The following is a 20615-nucleotide window of genomic DNA, read 5'->3' on the forward strand; positions in this document are numbered from 1 at the left end:
GTCGAGGGCGCTGCTCTGGACGGGGCATCAAACTGGGGCGTCCCCATTGGGTAACGCCAAAATCTTATTTCTGATTACCGGTACATATGCGTGCCTATTAACTTTTAAAAGACTTGAATTTGTGTATAGATGAATTAATTGAAGTTACTGCTGGATAATATAATAAGTGCATACATTGAAAAATCATGTAGCACATACCTACAATGTCTACAATACTTGCCTGGATATACGGCACATATTATGCAGTCAAAGAGTTCAAGGATTTGGGCCCTCCTAAACTACGAATTACAAGTTAAGAAGTTTGTTGCAGACACATAGCCAAAGTAATGCACGAGAAACGTCCTAATGGGGCGTTAAGTTTCTTACGCTCTGTAATGTAGTCTAGTGAAAGGTTTGAAAAAGTTGAGTTGCATCATAGTATAACTCGCTTAACGCATGGGAAGTAGACTTTTCGTCCGCCATCTAAAAAAATAAAAATGTCAAATACAAAAACAAAACCAGTACTTGAAGTTATCTACCTACACGACTTTCATATATACAGGGTGGCTCAAAAAAGACACTTAACACCACCGGTACAAGGCCACTGCAGCACGCAACATGGAAATGGTGATGACCAATCATTATCAGGCCAAGGGGTAACCATGTTCACGGCACCCGCACGGTCGGCGGCCATCTTGATGTACGCCATCTTGAATTCAACGTCAGAATTTAAAATGGGAAGGGGGTGATATGATATATCAAATCAGGCTAGAAGTTCAGGAGAAATGCATTGGTGAAGGTTTTTTCGACGTATCTTTAACCATTAAAAAGTTATGACTGAATTCTTGTACCAATTTGCTCCTTTTCGAGGTGTTAGAAAAATGCCTTAAAATTTGTTTAGTGCATCGGTAATGCATCGAGATCAAAGTGATGTCTTGGGAGAGACATGCCATTCCACACGATTTTAATCGGATGCATCCACGAATAGCTGCGCATTATGAATGGTTGTCGCGAGCAATTTACAGTATGACGCTTCCATTGAATTAAAAGTCCTTCACAGTGACAAGGCTAATGTTTATGGTCATAAGGAAGTTTATAAACAGAGTATGCGACCCTTCTCATCTGATAACTAACTTTGGACAGAAACTGCTTCACAACGTTCCCATAGTGTTCTGGTGTTCCTCCCTATTGAAAAAAACTCTGTAAAAAGTACCAAATAAGGTATTACATTTAGGACAGAAATTTGGTGATTCGTACCACTGCGCCCCCACCACCTCCAAAGACAGACACCATTTTTAAATGTTTTATTGGAAAGTTGTAGTGGAAGTGGTACTCTAAATTCATTGAGGTTAGTTTCATAAGCTTCATAAAAGTAATGTAGCAAGAGTTCTTAAAATTTCATATATACACACCCACGCACACACACTAACACACCTCTGTACTCTCTCCAAGTCTCTCCTTTTCTCGCTCTCATTTCTCATTCCCTTTCTCCCTCCCCCCTCTCTCTCTCTCTCCCTCTCTCTCTCTGTCTCTCCCTTTCTCTCTCTTTTCTTTCTCTCTCTCCCCTCTCATTCCCCTCTCTTTTCTCTGTGTCCCTTCTCTCCCCCTTACGCACATCGTAAATTTTCGTCTCTGAATCGCAATATTTCTTAGCTTACTCCTGACTCTATCTGTATTTCTCTGGCGTGGTCACTGACTAATTGTGAAGACGCCATAAACGAAAATTTTAAGTACGTAGTTTTTCTGAATGAAATCTTAATAGTATAAGCTAGTTCTAATTCCACCATCGCTACATGAGACGCGCTGAAGAATTCGTGTCTACTGTGCAACTACCAAAATTACAAAGCTACGAAAGTCAATGGTAGGAAAAAGAAGCACATAATTCACTTTTACTAAATTTTCAGTGATCTACAACAAACACTTGAAGGGAAATGTAGAATTTCAAAATCTCAAATATATACAGGGTGATTGGTAATTCGACCTATTCCTGGAAAGTTGTAATACTAGAGCACATTTGCAACAAATTTGACCCTATGCACCGGGGGTCGGAAATCAATGGGTTTCGAGTTATTGCAGTTTGTAGATTTTCGTGACATATTCCGACTTGCGACCAAGAAATTACTAATTGTGAAAAAAAACTACTACACACTGGGCACTTAATCGACATGTTGCTAACAGCTGACGAATGAGTGACTACTGGAAAAAAAAAGCCATGCCCAAAATTCCCATATCCACAGAAAGAAACAGTAATTGGAGCACACGTCATGAAGAAATTTGGAAATTATCGTTTAAATCGAAGAGGATTACTAAAAAAAATGTTAGTACACTTAGCGTAAAAATTACGGAGAAAACTTCCTCGTTTCATAAGCTCTCCAAAACGATACAAATGTTGTCAACTGACACACGGGTTGGGGGAGAAATCTGAATAAAAAGCGGAGAAGGCGCGTTGTAGACTCCCATCATCTGACAAGAATTCTGTGGACGGACGAATCCAATTCGACCGCGATGGTATTACGAATTTTCATAATGCGCATTTTTCGTCGCCTAAAGGCCATAACCCCAGAAAATCTAAATAAAAGGCTCACCAGAGAAAATTCTCGCTAAATGGGAATCATCCACAATCATGTGATCGGGCCATTCTATCTGCCACAAAACCTAAACGGCATTACCTTCGAAAACTAAGGGAAGAATTGACGCTGCTGGAGAATGTGCCGCTCACCACAAAAAGGGGTATGATTTACCAACATGATGGCTGCCCAGCCCATTATTTCCGGGGTGTGCGACAGTGGCTGGACGACAATTATCCCATGCGATGGATTGGTCGAAGCGACCCGACCCCCTGTCCGGCGAGGAGTCCGGATTTGACGTCATGCGACTTTTACATTTGGGGTCATATGAAAGAGTTAGTCTACAGTACACCAGTGGATTCACAAGAAGAGTTGAGAGAGAGAATTGTGACAGCCGCCCAATACATAAGAGACAGAGTGTCAACGCGAGTGACTGTGTCTGAAGTACGCCGCAGGCTGCGTGCTTGCATACGTAACCGGGGGGAGGCAATTTGAACAGGATTTGTAGTTTTCGTAACATTTAACTCTGACAACCTGGAATCATGAGAATGGTAAATAAATAACATTATTATTTCACTCATTTTCGTTCCTTTATTTATCACAATAGACAACTTCTTTTCACTTTACAATGAAGTCTACAAAGCGCCTTCTTCGCTTTTTATTCAGATTTCTCCCCCAACCCGTGTGCCAGTTGACAACATTTCTATCGTTTCGGAGAGCTTATGAAAGGAGGAAGTTTTCTCCGTAATTTTTACGCTAAGTGTGCTACCATTTTTTTTAGTAATCCTCTTCGATTTAAATGATAATTTCCAAATTTCTTTATGACGTGTGCTCCAATTACTGTTTCTTTCTGTGGGTATGGGAATTTTGGGAATGGCTTTATTTCCCCAGTAGTCACTCATTTGTCAGCTGTTAGCAACATGTCGATTAAGTGCCCAGCGTGTAGTAGTTTTTTCACAATTAGTAGTTTTTGGTCGCAAGTCGTAATATGTTACGAAAATCTACAAACTGCAATAACTCTAAACCCATTGATTTCCGACCCCCGGTGCATAGGGTCTAATTTGTTGCAAATGTGCTCTAGTATTACCCCTTTCCAGGAATAGGTCGAATTACCAATCACCCTGTATAATTACTTATCAAGGCCGAGTATACAAGAATTTCGAACGTCGTTGTTTACTTCAAGCTAAGATGGAGGGGATTTGTGAAAGTCCAGATCTGAGATCCGTTCATCTACATATTTGTTGATGTAGAAATGGCTAATCTTTTCCCTGGTACATATACTGCATGTTCTTGGTGACGTATGCAATCGTAGGTCGACATGAAGTGACACAATGCCAATGCTGTCTTTTCTCTCTCTCTCTCTCTCTCTCTCTCTCTCTCTCTCTCTATTTCGCCTATCTCCTCTCTCTCATCTATCCAGCTGTCTCTGTTGAGCGTCGTGTCTCGGAAATACTTGGAGAAAACATAACTTAAAAATTAAAACTAACAAACAACAAAACGACGAGAATAGTTACAATATTATTTTAATATCGCTATTTTCATTACCGTGTAAACTAGACAAAAATTCTCCATGCAGTTTCTATTCTACAAAACTTGGAACTGATTGAAATTTAAAAGTCATTTTTACCTATTTTCTTGTATTTCCTACTTCGTAATAAATCGCAGTCTCTTGATGTAATAGTTCGACAAGAGATGTCTCTGTTGGCCCTCAGGCTTGGTCCGTTCCTCAAATAGAATTTCATTCCTCATTCATGCTCTATTTCCAGAAAACAAATTTTAAGAATTTTTACTGAAATACATTGTATATTTAATTGTTTCATTTTCTGTAATTCAAATAGGGCACAAAAGCATCACACTGATTCCAGGATGACATTTCCTTTCAAGATTTATAAAAGCAGAGCTGATCGTGCAACCATAAAAAATATATATTTTCTTATAACCAGAGCCCTGCATTATTGAAAAAAAGTCGGATGATTTCAAATCAATAGGTGATTCTGGAAGTATTTTGAATGCTGATTACGGAAATGACATCCATTTTCCACCATAACGTCAGGATTTTTCTCAATTTCACAATCAAAATTCTCATATTCGTCATTACATTACATATATTACCTAAAGCAATAAAATAAATTTGTACAACGGAAATTTCAGTTGTTTCAAAATCAATACGTGATTTGGAATGCTGATTACAAAAATGAAATAATTTTTTTCCATCACGTCAGAATTTTCATAACTTTACAATCAAAATTCTCATATTCGCCATTAACCTATATCTATTACCTAAAGCAACAAAATATATTTATGCAAGGGAAAGTTGGGTTGTTTACAAACCAATGGGTTATTCTGGAAGGGTTTTGAATGCTGATCACGGAAATGACATAGATTTCTTCCCATCACACCAGGAGTTTTCCCTAGGTCAGGATTTTTCTGCACGTCACTAAATTCAACCCACCATATTATAACACTTTTTTGGCATTTTGTGATGGAAATTTTGATGAGGGATTTCGAAAATAATACTTACGTAATCATAGTCCATTAAATTGTGATGGCCATTTGTCTTGTTACGGTAGAAATTGGATTAAATGCTTACTATTCTGCATGCATTTACAGTTTTAGATTGGAGGATTTGTACTGTAGAAAACGAATATTTTCGCTCCATCTAAACAGAGAGGGAAATAATGGAACTACACATTTTGTTGTGAAAATAAGGCAGATAACATACTTCTGTTTTATGAAATGTAGGCGTGATGGGTAAAAATGAATTTCATTTTTGGAATCAAAATGCTGAAAAATAATCAGAGGCAACAGTCCTCTGCGAGTCATCTGAACCCATGAAGGCCGGTGAATCGATAACAAAATCATACATAGGTACAATGATGTACAATAGGTAATATGATCGGATATTTTAAGAAAGCTTAGCGACTGGTATCAAGTGATTGTTTCAAAGCACAGTAATTCACTAGTTATTGTTATAAAATGTGCTGTATTTTCCTGCTGTACATAAAATATTCTTACTTCAGTTATAACCATTATATAGCTTTCAAATCAATTTTTGTCAGTAGGTGGCTGCACGTTACACTTATTTAAAATTCATCACAATTTCTGGATATTTTCAAAAGGATATTCATAAGTTTGGATCTTTATGATTAATACTTATAGTTCTTATTACAAATATGATTTTTATTGGAATATTGTGAATATGTTATTTTCAATGCACGTTTATTCTTACTTCTTGTAATACAAACTTCAGAAGAAAAGCACGTAGTGACTCAACTTTTGAAGAACCAAAAGGTCTGAACTCCGGTATTTCTGCAAAAATATACGCCAAACGCAAGTTGAGGACTTGCCCTAAAATGTATTCTTTATTCCTAGGCCAGAAAATTTATGCTTTTAAATTTTGATGTTCCTGAGACGAATGTGTGAATTTTGTAGTGGCCGATTTTTTGGCAATTATAATCATAAGTGTTTAATTCGAAGATAACTGTTTTTTGAGTTCATAATCCTGGAAAGTGACGAAGAATATGCCAATGTTTGTTAATTTTAATGCCTAGTTTGTATTTTTAGGTTCTTATTTGCCTGCCTATTTCGAGAGTTTTCATTAATCTCATATAAGACCATATCCTCCCTTATTTTCTTAATCACGGAGAGTGTAAATTATGTAGGGCACTGAAAAGTATTATACTGGAGATGTAACAGATTATTATCAAATATCAGTCAGTAATTAAGTTGAGAGGATTTTTCAGGTATAATGATGAAATATTTTGTTTTCTTAAGCGCAGGGCTTTATTCCTAAAATAACATAGTAACAGGCAAATGATTTAGGCTCCAGTCCCACATAAATCGTGCACGATATACGCGTATATAAATATGTGCATTCTATCTTATTATTAAATCCGAATCAAGTGGTCTTGTCCTACGAGAAGAAGATTGATTTATTGATTGAGTTAGTGTCATTAAGTCCACTTTATGCACAGTAAGGCTAATCGGCACTGGACCTACAGTTTAAAGTGGGATCCGAACCACTATGTGCCTCTACCGGGAATCGAAACCGGGACCCCTTGATTACAAGGCAATAACGGAGGAGAAGATAAAATTCTGCTGATAGTTCGGTGGACAACTGTCACAAGATGATCAAAAGAATAAACTGAATTAAACTGGATTTTCTAATCGCAATGGGACAGCACTTTCTTCCTTTGCAGTAATTTGTTTGCGATGTCCTTATAAAACAAAAACCTTTTGGGGATACTTTGGATATCGATGGGAGCTTCTAATGGAATGATCCGTATTATCGTCTGTATACATGCTTGGGTCGTTGACTCGTGCAGTGAGAAAGCTGTTTGAAGGCCTGTCTGTACAAACAATGCTCTTGCCTGTGTGTTCACGTGTATTAGTCCCAACCCACCTGTCTTCTCTGATAACGTGACCTCATTTATTGCCACCCGGAAAATTGTATCGTGCCACAAAAAACAGCAACAGCTTTGTTGACCTTGGCTAAGTGCTGTGGTTTGAAGGGCAGGATTTTTGCTATATACCAAAGTTTAGAGAGAGGAAAAACGTTGATAAATCTTACTCGTGCTTTTAAACTCAGAGAGCGCATCTTGTTCACTCTGAGGACGTAGATCGCCCTCTCGCACGTGAGTTTACTATTGGCTTCGATCGTGTCATCGATATTTGCATAGAAGTTTATACCTAAAACTTTTATTTTCTTGTCTACAGGGATCTCCGTATTGTTTGTAAAAGGATTATCCTTGCCAAGGGGCATCAGGAATGACTTTCGATTGTTTAGTTTTGCTCCTGATGTGAGCTCAAAAGTATGTATTTGGCTTTTAACACTGTACAGATCTCTTTCATCCTTGAGAAAAATCGTGACGTCGTCCATGAAACTGCCAACTTGTATTGTGGTGGAAGCCATAGAAATGCCCTGTAAATGATGCTGGATACTAAACAAAAAGGGGGCTATTGTGAGGATGTACAATGTGCTACTCAATGGACTACCTTGTAGTACACCCCGTCGCATTTTAAATCTTCTTGTCAAGATACCATTTATTTTGAGTTTTAGCAGCATATGATTATATAATGTTTTTATCCAATTCATAAAAGTGTCTCCGAAGCCATATGCTTCTAAGACTTTGTACAGATATTCGTGACTCACTCTGTCATATGCTTGGGAAAAGTCTAATGAAAGAATTGCCTCTGATGCATTCTTATTTTGTTTGGTAATAATTACGTCTCTTATCGTTTGCAGCAAGTGATGTATACTATGAGACTTATTACAAGCGAACTGTAAATTGCCAATAAGTTTAACCATATATTTTTTTAGACGCTGATTTATGCACCTACTTATAAGTTTGATATCACTACTCAATATTGAAATTGGCCTAAAATCTGTGACGAATTTTGGATTTGCCTTTTTGGGAACTAACACTATAACTCCCGTGCTACTGGTCTTCCCTATTGTCCCTGTTGTCAACACTTCGTTGACCCATTCCGTTAATTCGTCTCCTATTAGATCCCAGAAACATTGATAGAATTCTGATGGTAATCCATCTTCGGCTGTAGTTTTATTCCTTGGAGCTTTGAATACTGCATCATGAACCTCCTTTTTACTAAACGGTTGTGTCATCTCAGTTCTTTCATTTTCCGTCAGTGATGCAGGGAGGTAGTTCAAAAACTTACATTGCGTTTCTGTTGGATTAAAGGCTTGACCAAGAAGATTTTTATAGTATTGCAAAAACCTGTCGTGTATACTATGAAGGCTGGTGACAACTTTACCGGAATCTAAAGTTAATTTATGAATAACGTGACTCCTGGCGTGTTTATGTTCTTGAAAAATGTGACTTAGTGTGGCTTGCTCGTCAGGGTCTATAGGAAGAATCTTGCTCTTTATTATTGCTGCAGATTTTCGTTTCCTATGTATAGCAAGTAATTGCGCTTTTATTTCATTTGCATAGGGACGATCGAAATTACCTTGCAGTGCTAAACGATGGAGATCATTCAAGACTGCATACAAAAAATTATATTTGTTTCTTTGATCTCTACTAACCTCTGCACTGAAGAATTTACTGACCTGACGAAATTTAGGCTTAACTCGAGTTTCCCACCACTCGATTAGGGTCTTTTGCACTGGCCGAAAGGCCTTGAGTTCGTTCCACGTTTCCCTGATTAGCTGGACATAACTACCATTGCGTAATAATGTGCTATTTAAAAGCCAGTATCCGCTACCTTGTCGGGGTTTGATCAAATCTAAATTTATTTTGAGAATTGGGACACTATGGTCACTAAAGCATACTGGAAAATTTTGAACACTAATTACATATTCCTGAAATCTTGGTGCGACATAAAACCTATCGATCCTTGACGCACTATTGGAGGTGATATGTGTGTAACCTTGACTTTCGGAGTTCGCGTGTATCCAAGCGTCACGCAGTTGTAACCCCTGCGTTAATTCATAGAGCGCACGTGAAAAAGTTGTATCCTGGATTTTGATCTTGTGAACGAATTACACAGTTAAAATCTCCCACTAGTATAGTGTCTAGTGTGTGGGATGTCAACTCGGGCCCTACAAATGTTGAAAAAAATCTTCTCTTTCCCGTCTGTTTTGGCTTCCTGACGGAGCATACACATTACAGAGAAACACTGAGCCTAATTTGGCACTTATTTGTCTGCCCGTGGGATGGGGCACTACATTACGTAAATCCAAGTGTCGCCTACATGCTATGGCAGTCCCTTGTGCAAAGGGAGTAAAATTGTTAAACATGCTCAATACAGTAAAATCGTCTATGGCGACCTCTTGTAAGAGGGCCACATCAATAGACGATTTAATGAGAAAGTCATTCAGAGCAATTATTTTGGTCTTACTTTGCATTTGATTCAAATTTATAGATGCCAAGGTAAATGTTTACATGATTATAACTGTCCACAAAAGAAAACTAAACTTACTTACATTCTTCAACATTACTGATCTCTAATTTCTGCCTATAATGCATTAACTATGCTTTCCACTAAATAAATCTTGGGTAAGTTTGTTACTCGTCGAAGGTTTCTCTTTAGTTACATTTCCTGAGTTACTTGTTAAACTAACCTTTGAAACATCTTGGTTTGGGGTACCAGGTTCTACTCTAAATTCGTTATGAACTATTGTGGAACTTACGCTTTCATTATTTTTCTTCTTCTTTCTACGTAGCACCATGGACTCTTCCGCCACTGACCGTAACCTTGATACAGATCTTGACCGTGATTTTCAAGGAGAGGTAACTACGGGGAATTCTGCCTCCGCGAACAAAGCACTTGGGGGTGGGGGCGGGGGGGTATGTGATGCATCTCCTCTGAAGTGGTCAATGTTGACTGCTCCATCTCTTCCCTTCCTGTTGGTGCATTCTTCACACTAACTTCGTGTCTGGTACCTGTCTCCTCGTCGGTGATTCTGGGGCTATCCGTGTTCCCTCCATTGTTATCTCCTGACACAGGGACTTCTGCAACTGATGGAGCTGAATCTCTTAGTTTAGTCCGTACGGGTAGCACAGTTGGTTCATATACCATCGGTACATTGTCAGCGGGTATATTAACCGGCCCCCTGCGGGGCTGGTTCCCAGAGGATCGACGCTTAGGACACTGAGGCACTACGTGACCCTCCCCCGAACACGCGAGGCACGTACGCACCTGCCAGGGTATGTTACCCAATAGGAGTCTCCATTCATTATTACATATGAGGGTATGGGTTTACGTAGTATCATTTTGATCAAGACACGTCCAGTTCGAATAGGGTAAATGTGATCTGCAGAGTATGTCTCGTCTTCAATTTTTAACACTTCCCCATAAGACCTCATGACACGACTTATCACTTCTGCACTTAATTCAATTGGGACTACATGGATTCTGACAATTACATGTCGCAGGTGGGCCCATTGTACTTCAACTTTATGATCACCATCTACGTCACTATAGAGTACCTCAGCACCAAAATCATTTAGTAACCGTTCTCCTACCACTTTTGTCGCACATTTCACGTACAAACACTTACGAAAGTAATCTATTTAAAAACTGAGCACTTGGTTCGTAGGCACTTGGTAGACATCATGAAACCATCGATGAAAGTCCAATGACGTAGGTCGCGTTTTGACATCAATGAAAACAAATTTCAAGGTGTTTTCTCTTTGTGTATTCATCGTAAACTATTTCATCGTATCTTCACTGGCTCACGGTAATTGCAGTCAAAACCTCGCTTGCACTTCAAAGGAAAAAAGAACTAACACAACACTAGCAAACCGTATACGGTCCTAGCTAACTCGGAGAGTTCGATCACTAAGCCTTCTCACGCGAAGAGCGGAGCTCGCTACGAACTTCTTCCTGCACAAGCTGCAGGTAGACTGCCACTGCGCCATCGCGGAGGCCCTACAGCATGTAGAGAGAATTCCAGTAAACATGGATGTATTTAGAGAACTTTATCATCAATTAAAAGGGTTACTTCTTGTTCACTTGAACAGTATTTGGTCTCATGTTGACGAGGATACTGGAAAGCACTTATTTGTATTTAATAATAACTTATCATCATATAAGTTACCTGTTAGTGGGAAAATTCAAACAAACGTTTCTCCACCGAATGCGGCAGTTTTGCACATAGGTCGAAATTTGTATAGAATTAAACATAGTACATTACTTCCTGATACGTCTTATGATGTGGAAGCTGGTGAATTTTTGTATGCTGAGATAATTGGAGAGTATGATAAATTGATTCCTCTGTTTATCGAAATAAGAATAATCTATCCTCTTATTAATATATAAAATACCTAAAAACAAAAAAAACATGGATATATTTGGTAATAGAAGGCGACAGGAGATTCCAGATAATTCCAGTGAGATTGCTAGTTTAGATGCACGTCTAAAGAAACTGAAATCAGGTTTACTCATATTACAGAATTCGCTAAATCTAAATATTCAAGCAGAGATTACAAATCTTCATACTCAACTGATTGATCCTATAGTAAAAATTGATGGAGAACTCAAATCTTTGCTTGAGAAATATACTAATTTAGCTTCAATAGATAATCTTCAGAACTTAGAAGAGAATATTGCCAACTTGAAAAAAGAACTTGATAAATTTAGACAAATCCAGAGAACGAATACCGAACAGCTGAAACAGTAATTAAATGACCGGGCAATTAGTATTCGTACCGAACTGCAAACCATCATCCAGAATATCAAAACTCAAGAAGAATATGAGCAGGTAAATGCTAGTATTGCTAAATTGCAAGAACAGTTTCAATCTTTCGAAGTTCCTACATTGCAAAGTATCAAATCTGAATTAGAGACAGATGAACTGCATACAGCTATAACAGAAGTTCAATCGAAACTACAGACATTGGAAGATGTTATCAATAATTTACCTTCATCTTCTGAATTAAATGCTATTGCTCGGAGCGTTGCCGGCATCAAATTACAGTTGGAGACTTATGAAGATTTTGGGAAGATACAAGGTACCATAGCTCACATAGAAGATACTATGGCAACTATGAGAAATGAGCTAACAAGTGTACTTGAAACTCTGGAATCGAAACTTCCTGGCATTACTGATATTTTAGATATAGTTCAAGAGCAAGTTACTAAGCTTGAAAGCTTGAATACTGAATCAGAATTATCGCATTTCCATCATCTTATTGACGACATTCAGAGTAAATTAAGGACACTGCAACAGTCTACACCTACGCAGGATGACATAATGCAACTGCAAGAAATTTTGAAAAATGCAGCTGATGCAACAGAACTCGATGCTATAAAATTAACTCTTACCACACTTCAGAATACTGTAGCTGCTTTGCCTACTTCTCAGAAAATCAGCGCTATGAGGAGAGCAGTACATCTAATTTTAAAATCTGAGGATATCAAAAACATTCAAGCAGAAATTGCGCAAATCAGAGAAACTGTTGCTAGTCTCCCCAACAATCAAATAATTAACGAACTACATGCATTATTTACAGAAATCAGAAGCCAATTACACGTTCTTGCTACCCAGAGTTCTAAATTGAAACTTGTAGAAAATTTACAGGAGATTATTTCTAATATTACGTTACAAATTACCACTCTCAAAGCAAGCTAAGAATCTGCTTTATCAGGTTTTGCTACTCAACTTCACGATCTCAAAGAGGAATATAAACAACTGTATATTGATGTAAAAATCAAACCTAGCTACGATGAGTTGGTTCGTACTATCAACGAACACTTGGAACCGGTATTAAGCAGACTAGATGACGTAGATACTCGTCAATTTTATTCTATGGAAATTGTTAGGTTACAAAGTGTTCCAAATGCTCGAGGGCACTGGACGTCAATGCTGGCAATGTTTACAAATTATATTCCTACACTCAGGTACATGAATTTTTTGTTGAAGGTAGTTTACGATTTCTGAAGTTTAGTTTTCTAAAACATGGAACACATATTGAAGATCCTCAGTTTACTATAGTGCGAAAAGATGGTATACACAAGGCAGTTCAAATACCTATTGCATACTGGGATGAGTCTACCAATAAATATAAAGTACATGACGACGAACAATTATCAGTTTTTGATATTGAAATTGGTGACAAGCTGGTATTTGACATATACCCTGAGGACAATCCATTTTATGCGATATTCTTACTTCGAACTCGATGTCAAGACAAGATATAGTTTATGAATTACACAAACCAACCCGTCGCAATTACAAGCGATTAAGTGTAGTAACAAAAGATATAAATGATTTGTTTCAGGCTGATCTGATTGAGATGGCCCCTCCAAGGGGCACTTTAAAAAATTTGGATAAGATAAATCATGGTTACAAATATATGGTTACAGTTATTGATACCTTTAGCAAATATGCATGACTGGTACTTGTGTTACCGAGGCTTTTAAGTCGATATTTAGTGAGAGAAGGATACCAAAATATTTACAGACAGATAGAGGGAAAGAATTTTACAATTCTACATTTGCTAAGTTAATGCAACAACATAATATTAAACATTATTCTCCATACAGTGATCTGAAAGCTAGTTTAGTGGAACGATTTAACAGAACATTAGAAAATCGCATGTGGAGACAATTCACTCTACAGGGCAATTATAAGTGGGTTGGTTGGTTGAGTTGGTGTTTTAAGTCCACTTTATGCACAGTAAGGCTAATCGGGACTGGACCTACAGTTTAAAGTGGGATCCGAACCACTTGTACCTCCACCGGGTATCGAACCCGGGACCCCTTGATTACAAGGCGACGACGCAACCACTGCGCCATCGGGGAGGCCACTTATAAGTGGGTGCAAATTTTACCCGAGCTAGTTAATGATTACAACAATACAGTACACAGTACTATTCACATGAAACCTGCTGAGGTAACCAAATCTGATGAGCAACGATTGATTTCTACTGTTTATTGTAAAAAGTATACATACACTAGCAAGAAGCCAAAGTTTAAAATAGGGGATCAGGTGAGAGTCAGTAAATATAAACACTTATTCGAAAAAAAATCACTAAAAATTGGAGTACGGAGTTATTATCAGTGGTTCAAGTTTTACCAGGGAATAGAAATACATATATCATAAAAGATAATCATAACAAAATATTGAAGGGAGATTTTATGAAGAGGAACTTAATAAAACAAAATATCGAGATACATAACTAATCGAGAAATATATTAAAGAAGAAAAATAATAAATTGTATGTGAAATTGTTAGGTCTGCCAGACAAAAGTTGGATAGAAGCAAACCAGGTGATTCTTTGACACCAACATGGAATGTGGTACAGCGTTTACCAGATGTAGTGGAAACTAATAAAAAATGGAGAGTTGTTACCTGATAACATAAGATGTCTCATTGCAGGCCCATCAGGTTGTGGAAAAACACTTTGCTGATTGATAATTTCTTGCTTGCCCCCAATTGGCTAGATTGGAAAAATAGACACTTGTATATATTCTCAAAACGTTTAGAACAACCGAAATACCAACAACTCATGAAGTTGTACGAGGGACTGCGCATAGCTACATTTGCATCAACAATAAAACCTCTCGACCAATGTTTGAAAAATTCTGTTGTGGTGTTTGATGATGTTATTCTGGAAAATCAGAATAAAATTAGAATTTTATTTTACACAGGGTCGTCACAAAGAAATAGACTGCTTTTCTTTCCACTGTTGAGGGAGTTCTTGTTTATTCCATATTAAACAAATTAATTTATGAATTTGACATATTAATGAATTTCCACCATATTTAATTAACTCAGCTGGTATTAAATCAATGCCAGGTGCTTTGTTTTTCTTTAGCCTTTTAATAGCATCTTTTACTTCAGTCAAGTTAGGTTCTGGAACTAAAGATTCTGCTGTGTGGACTTCATTTACTTCTGATTTATTTCCTACATGGACATTTAAAAGGTCATTAAAATAGTTTTTCCATCTATTTAGAATATAGCATGGGTCAGCTAGAAAATCACCGTCTTTATCTTTTATCAAGTTTACTTTAGGTTGCCACCCTTTTCTAAACTCATTTACACCTTTATATAAATCTCTGATATTTTTTTTATTTTTGCTGTTTGTTTCAATTTCGTTAATTTTGCTCTTCAAGTAATCTCTTTTTTACTTCTAAACGTGCAGCTAACTTCTCGCTTTATTCTATTATAATTGTTTAGATTTGTATCATCAGAGTTATTTAACCACCTAAGTCTAGCCTGATTTCTTATTTCTATTAGATTATGACATTCATTATGAAACCATGGCTTACTTTTACTCGGTTTATGGTATCCTATACTTTCTTTAGCTGCTGATTCTATTGCATTACGTATGTGCTCCCAATTCTTATTTACGTCTGTTTCATTTACATTTTCATCATCATTTAAATCCTGCAAAACATCAAATCTATTTGACAGTTTATTTTGGTAATCTTTCTTAATTCTTTCATCAGTAAACTTTCCTGTATCAAATTTTATAACTTTTAGATTTTGTTGCTTATGATTTATCACTGCGAGTCTTTCTCTTAATTTAGCAATTACTAAATAATGGTCACTGGAACAGTCAGCACCTCTATGTGTACGAACGTCAATTATACTAGTGTGCCTTCTCTTATCAATGAGAATGTGATCTATCTGATTATGAGTTTTACCATCTGGAGAAGACCAGGTATATTTATGGATATCTTTATGTTTAAAAGATTTAAATTACAACCAATTTTCAAAATTCTGTTCATCTTGTTGGAACATCGACGATTTTGGATTTGTTACTATCGACATGACTCGGAAACCTAACAATGGTAAATTCAGAAATATTGATTGATTGATTGATTGATTTGTTGTTTTAAGTCCACTTTATGCACAGTAAGGCTAATCGGGACTGGACCTACAATTTAAAGTGGGATCCGAACCACTTGTGCCTCCACCGGGTATCGAACCCGGCACCCCTTGATTGTAAGGCGACGACGGGGCCAACGGCGAGGTCTGTAAATTCAGAAATAAAATCAACGACTTGTTAAACGTTGAAACGATATAAAATAATTATTAATCAAAAAAAATATGACGAAACATAAAATAGAAGATAATTCGAAATTACGAGAGTACTTGTCCAGACGTTTCAAAGGTTCTAAATCAGATAATCGAGGTTTTTACGAACAGCACAAGCGTCAAGACCAACCTGTGATCGATGCAATCAGTGGTCTTGGTAAAGAGACTAAGGGTGTGACAGAACAAAATAAAAACCTCATCAATGAATTGGTACCTCTTACTGCTAAAAATTATGCAGATTTCCCTCCTACGCCATTATCTAGTATCCACACTCCTCTAGTACTTAACGAACCACCTGCTAAAGCAGCTATAGAAGAATCAGAGAAAATTGAGTTGGGTCCCCTGGCAAGGGATTACCTGAGTACTGGAAAATTCGAAAAAGATGAGGTGTTTGGATTGTATCCAACTATGGAGTGAAATGAAGGTGTAGTATGGAAAATTGGCAAGTCTAAAGTTACATTCAAAGGGGACAACATAAAAATTAATTTGGGTGGGAGAAACAGCTGGTCCAGATATCCTGGTATCGTAGGGCTATTAGAGCTTATTACCAAAAAACAACCAAAAAATTTTACGGAAGATGATTATCAAAGTTACTCTGAAATTTTGACATTCTCTGATGCTTTGTACAAAAATAACGATGCCAGTCAAAAACGTGTGAAATCGAGCAGCGGGGATAAATACAAAAATCTGATTAAACCTATCTGGAATCAGCTGAAAACCGGTAGTGGTATAAAACAATACAATACTCTACCTAAAGAATTTGTATTGGTAAACGATGTGAGAAAACTTATAGATAGGTTGCTGGTTATAGCAGGGGAGGAAAATGTTGGGAACAATAATTTCCATAATGAGAACATGAGTATTGTAAACATGAATAGTGACAAATTAGCTAATTTTATTGTAAACGATCCTAAAGGTATAGGATACTTAATTAAAATTATCAATACTTTACCTCCTAAATTCTGGAATATATCAGAGGGTCGAGGTTTGGTGAATGATATTATTAATAAACTTCCATTTGAATTACACGTACCTGGTTACCAATACTGTGGTCCTGGTACAAAACTTGAGAAACGAATAGAAAGAGGGGACAGGGGTATTAATCCTCTGGATGCAGCTTGTAAAGAACATGATATTGCATACAACACACACAATGATCTGAATGATCGTCAAGTGGCTGATCAAAAACTGGAAGAGGCAGCTTTTGGAAGATTAACAAGCAGAGATGCATCATTGACTGAAAAAATAACAGCATTGGGTACGACTATTGCTATGAATAAAAAAAATAGGGTGGGGTCTGTAATATAAATACCCTGAAAAATAATAATAATAATAAAACAACATGAAACCAAAAGGAGTTCTATACCAAATACCATATCACGATCTTAAAAATTTAAAACTTAATTCGATTTTAACTAAAAAACAACAAGAAAAAAAGAGGCAATGTAAAGCCAAAGGAAATGGAATGAAATTATTACTCAGTACGCCACAATTAAAACGATTGTAAAATACAAGAAAGAAAACACACAGTGGAGGATTTATATTCAGCATTCCAGCTATCCTGGCTGCATTGGGGACAGTTGGGAGCTTGGTTGGGGGTAGTGCTGATATTGCCAAAACTGTAATTGATTCGAAAAAAAATAAGACAGAATTAGAAGAGCAAAAAGCGTCATAATCTTGCCATGGAGAAAAAAATAGGCAAAGGTGTGAAGTCTAGAGCACTCAGAAAATTAAAAAAAGAAGAAGCTCTTACCAACCAAGACATTGAATCTTTAATTAAAATATTTAAAAATAAACACTTCAGGGGGGTTTTCATGTCTGATTCTCTCCCTAAAGGTAGTCCTCACTCTCGAGAATGTGTCGCGGTGAATTTGGACAAGTCCGAAAACGTTGGTACTCACTGGATATGCTATTATAAACAAAATGACAATGCTTTTATTTTCGATTCTTTCGGAGGGGTACCCCCTACAGAATTAATTCGTTACTTGAAACATGATTTTGATCAAATTATATGTGGCCATGTTTGCATTACGATGCTCAGAATTTTAAATAAAATACCAAACATCAAATTAAAAGATTTTCAAAAAGCTGTATTATATATTAAATATGGGAATTTTTCATCTCTCCAGCGAGACTTCGGTTTTGAAACTACATCTTCACGATGATATTATCTATCCAAAATCCATAGCTCTAAGATCATTCTACAGTATGTATCTGATTCCGAATGTAACTACCTACAACAATACCATATTTGTAGGTAATGAAAAAATAATTATTCCTCCTGGACAGTATAACTTATCTACTTTACAATTTGAACTTCCAACCACTGTCTTGTTTTCTCAAAATTCTGTAACACACAGAGTAGAGATTGTAACTACCAATGAAACAGTAGACTTATCTACCATGGGAGAACTTTTAGAATTCGAGAACAATAGCAAATTAGAACCAGGTGTTAGGCACATAGGTAAATTTATACCAACATTCTTAGCTATTGAGACATTGAATATTCACTGTAATATTGCATAAGGTAGGATTATCAGAGCAGAAGAAAATTCGATTGGCAGTCACAAGGAGACAGGTATTATTGCTACATTTAAACCAAATTCGGACTTTATGGAACCTATCTTCTATTCCCCAATCCCACCAGTCTATTTCCCTGTTTCTATTGATAAAGTTAATTACATAGAAATAACAATTACGAATGAGAAAAATTAAATCATCGATTTTGCCGGTGCTCATAGCACTGCGATAATAGAAATTAATATTGAAAATATATAAATAAATACCAAGATAAAAAATATCGAGAGTTATGAATTACAGTCCTTCCCTCCAAACAGGAGGACATTTGCAAATTTGAATCAGCCCAACAAAGAGATACAGTATGACATGACGGTGGGGGGTGGGTTCATTCATCCACATAGATCAGATCTGTATATAAAATTTTATATTGTAAAACAAAGTAATGGTGAAGAATATCCTCTCCCCGGGGCTAATGTAAAACTTATAGATAATTTTGTTCCATTCTTATTTTCTCAAATTGAAGTCAGAAAGCATGGTACAGTGATTGACATGATTGATTGTCCTGGAATTACATCCACTACAGTAGGGACATTGAAAGTGTCCAAATCAGAGAGTGCATAACCAAAAAATCAGAAAACACCACATCATCGCATTACGTCATAACCAACCAATCAGAAAACAACACGTCAGATACAGGTCATATAATATTGCGTATTAACTTGTTGCGGAACATGATGCAATAATTTACCCTTACGAGCTATCGCAATGTTGCGTAATAACTTGTTGCGCAACATGATGCAATAGTTTACCCTTACGAGCTATCGCAATGTTGCGTAATAACTTGTTGCGCATCATGATGCAATAGAAGTAGACCGGAAGTAGACCGAAAGTGTGGGTGTAGGTGTGCATGGGTGTGCGTGCATCTAATTTATAAATATTGATTGCTGTTTTTCTGAATACCTGAAAAACATCAGCAAGTATTGTTATGTCTAATTTGAGATATGCATCGTGATAATCGCCCAGAGTATTACATCTCAATTCCTTCCATATTAATTTCGCATGTTCGTATTCTTCATTCGCATGTTCGTATTCTTCATTCGTAATTCCGTTGTTTTTTCAGTTGACTGAAGAATTATTTTTGAGGTGGGAGAGTGTCATCGTCTAATTTAGATTCATCGGTTACATATTCGTAAGGATAAATGCCTTTACGTTTAATCAGTTCTATGTGTATGTTGGAAAACTAGCTTTCGTTATTTTAAATTGTTCGTCAGTAAGTTTACTCGCTAAAGCATCGAGACTTGCCGATAGGAATCTAAAAGAATCTAGAAACCTCATCTCTATGATTTCATTCGTTTCTGGAATTTTAACTTTCTTACTTATAGAAATATAACGTTCTTCGTTTTGAGCAAGAATTTATATTTTTTGCGTATCGTATCCAAGAATCCTAATTAAAAAATGGAAGTCGTAATGGGATCCATTGTGAAAAAATATTGGTCCGAATTTAAGCTTCTGGATTTTGAGATTGCAGGTGTTACAGATTCCACTAATGTAGTTTCCGGTGAAATGATTATGGTGAAATACTTTCCGATTCTCATCTTGAAATGTTGATCACACACCGGACACGTTTCAATGTTATTGTAAGATTGGATAATGGAAGCATTGATTTCGATTGGCATAAGAATCTGTCAATGTTCTCAACCTCCTCCACCATATTTTTTAAAAAAAGTTCAATAACATTCGGTCCGGGATATATATATATATATATATATATATATATATATATATATATATATGGTTTATCTATCCTATCCTGCCAAACAACAACATATCCAAAATTATTTGGAATATGAAGCTGGTACGGTGTTGTGGAAGAAAATTCTGGATCCGGATCGCAATAGGACAATGGTTTGAGAAAAGCCTCAAAGTCTGCGATGATAATGGCCAGATGTTCCAACAAGGGCTTGTGCATTTTAAATTCTTCGAATTCATTTGCTTCGGGCATCAACATGCGAGCCGGTCTGTTGACTCCACAGTAGACTTTA

Source organism: Lepisma saccharinum, chromosome 18 (genome assembly GCF_977018435.1).
Source record: "Lepisma saccharinum chromosome 18, izLepSacc3.1, whole genome shotgun sequence".
Lineage (NCBI taxonomy): Eukaryota > Metazoa > Arthropoda > Insecta > Zygentoma > Lepismatidae > Lepisma > Lepisma saccharinum.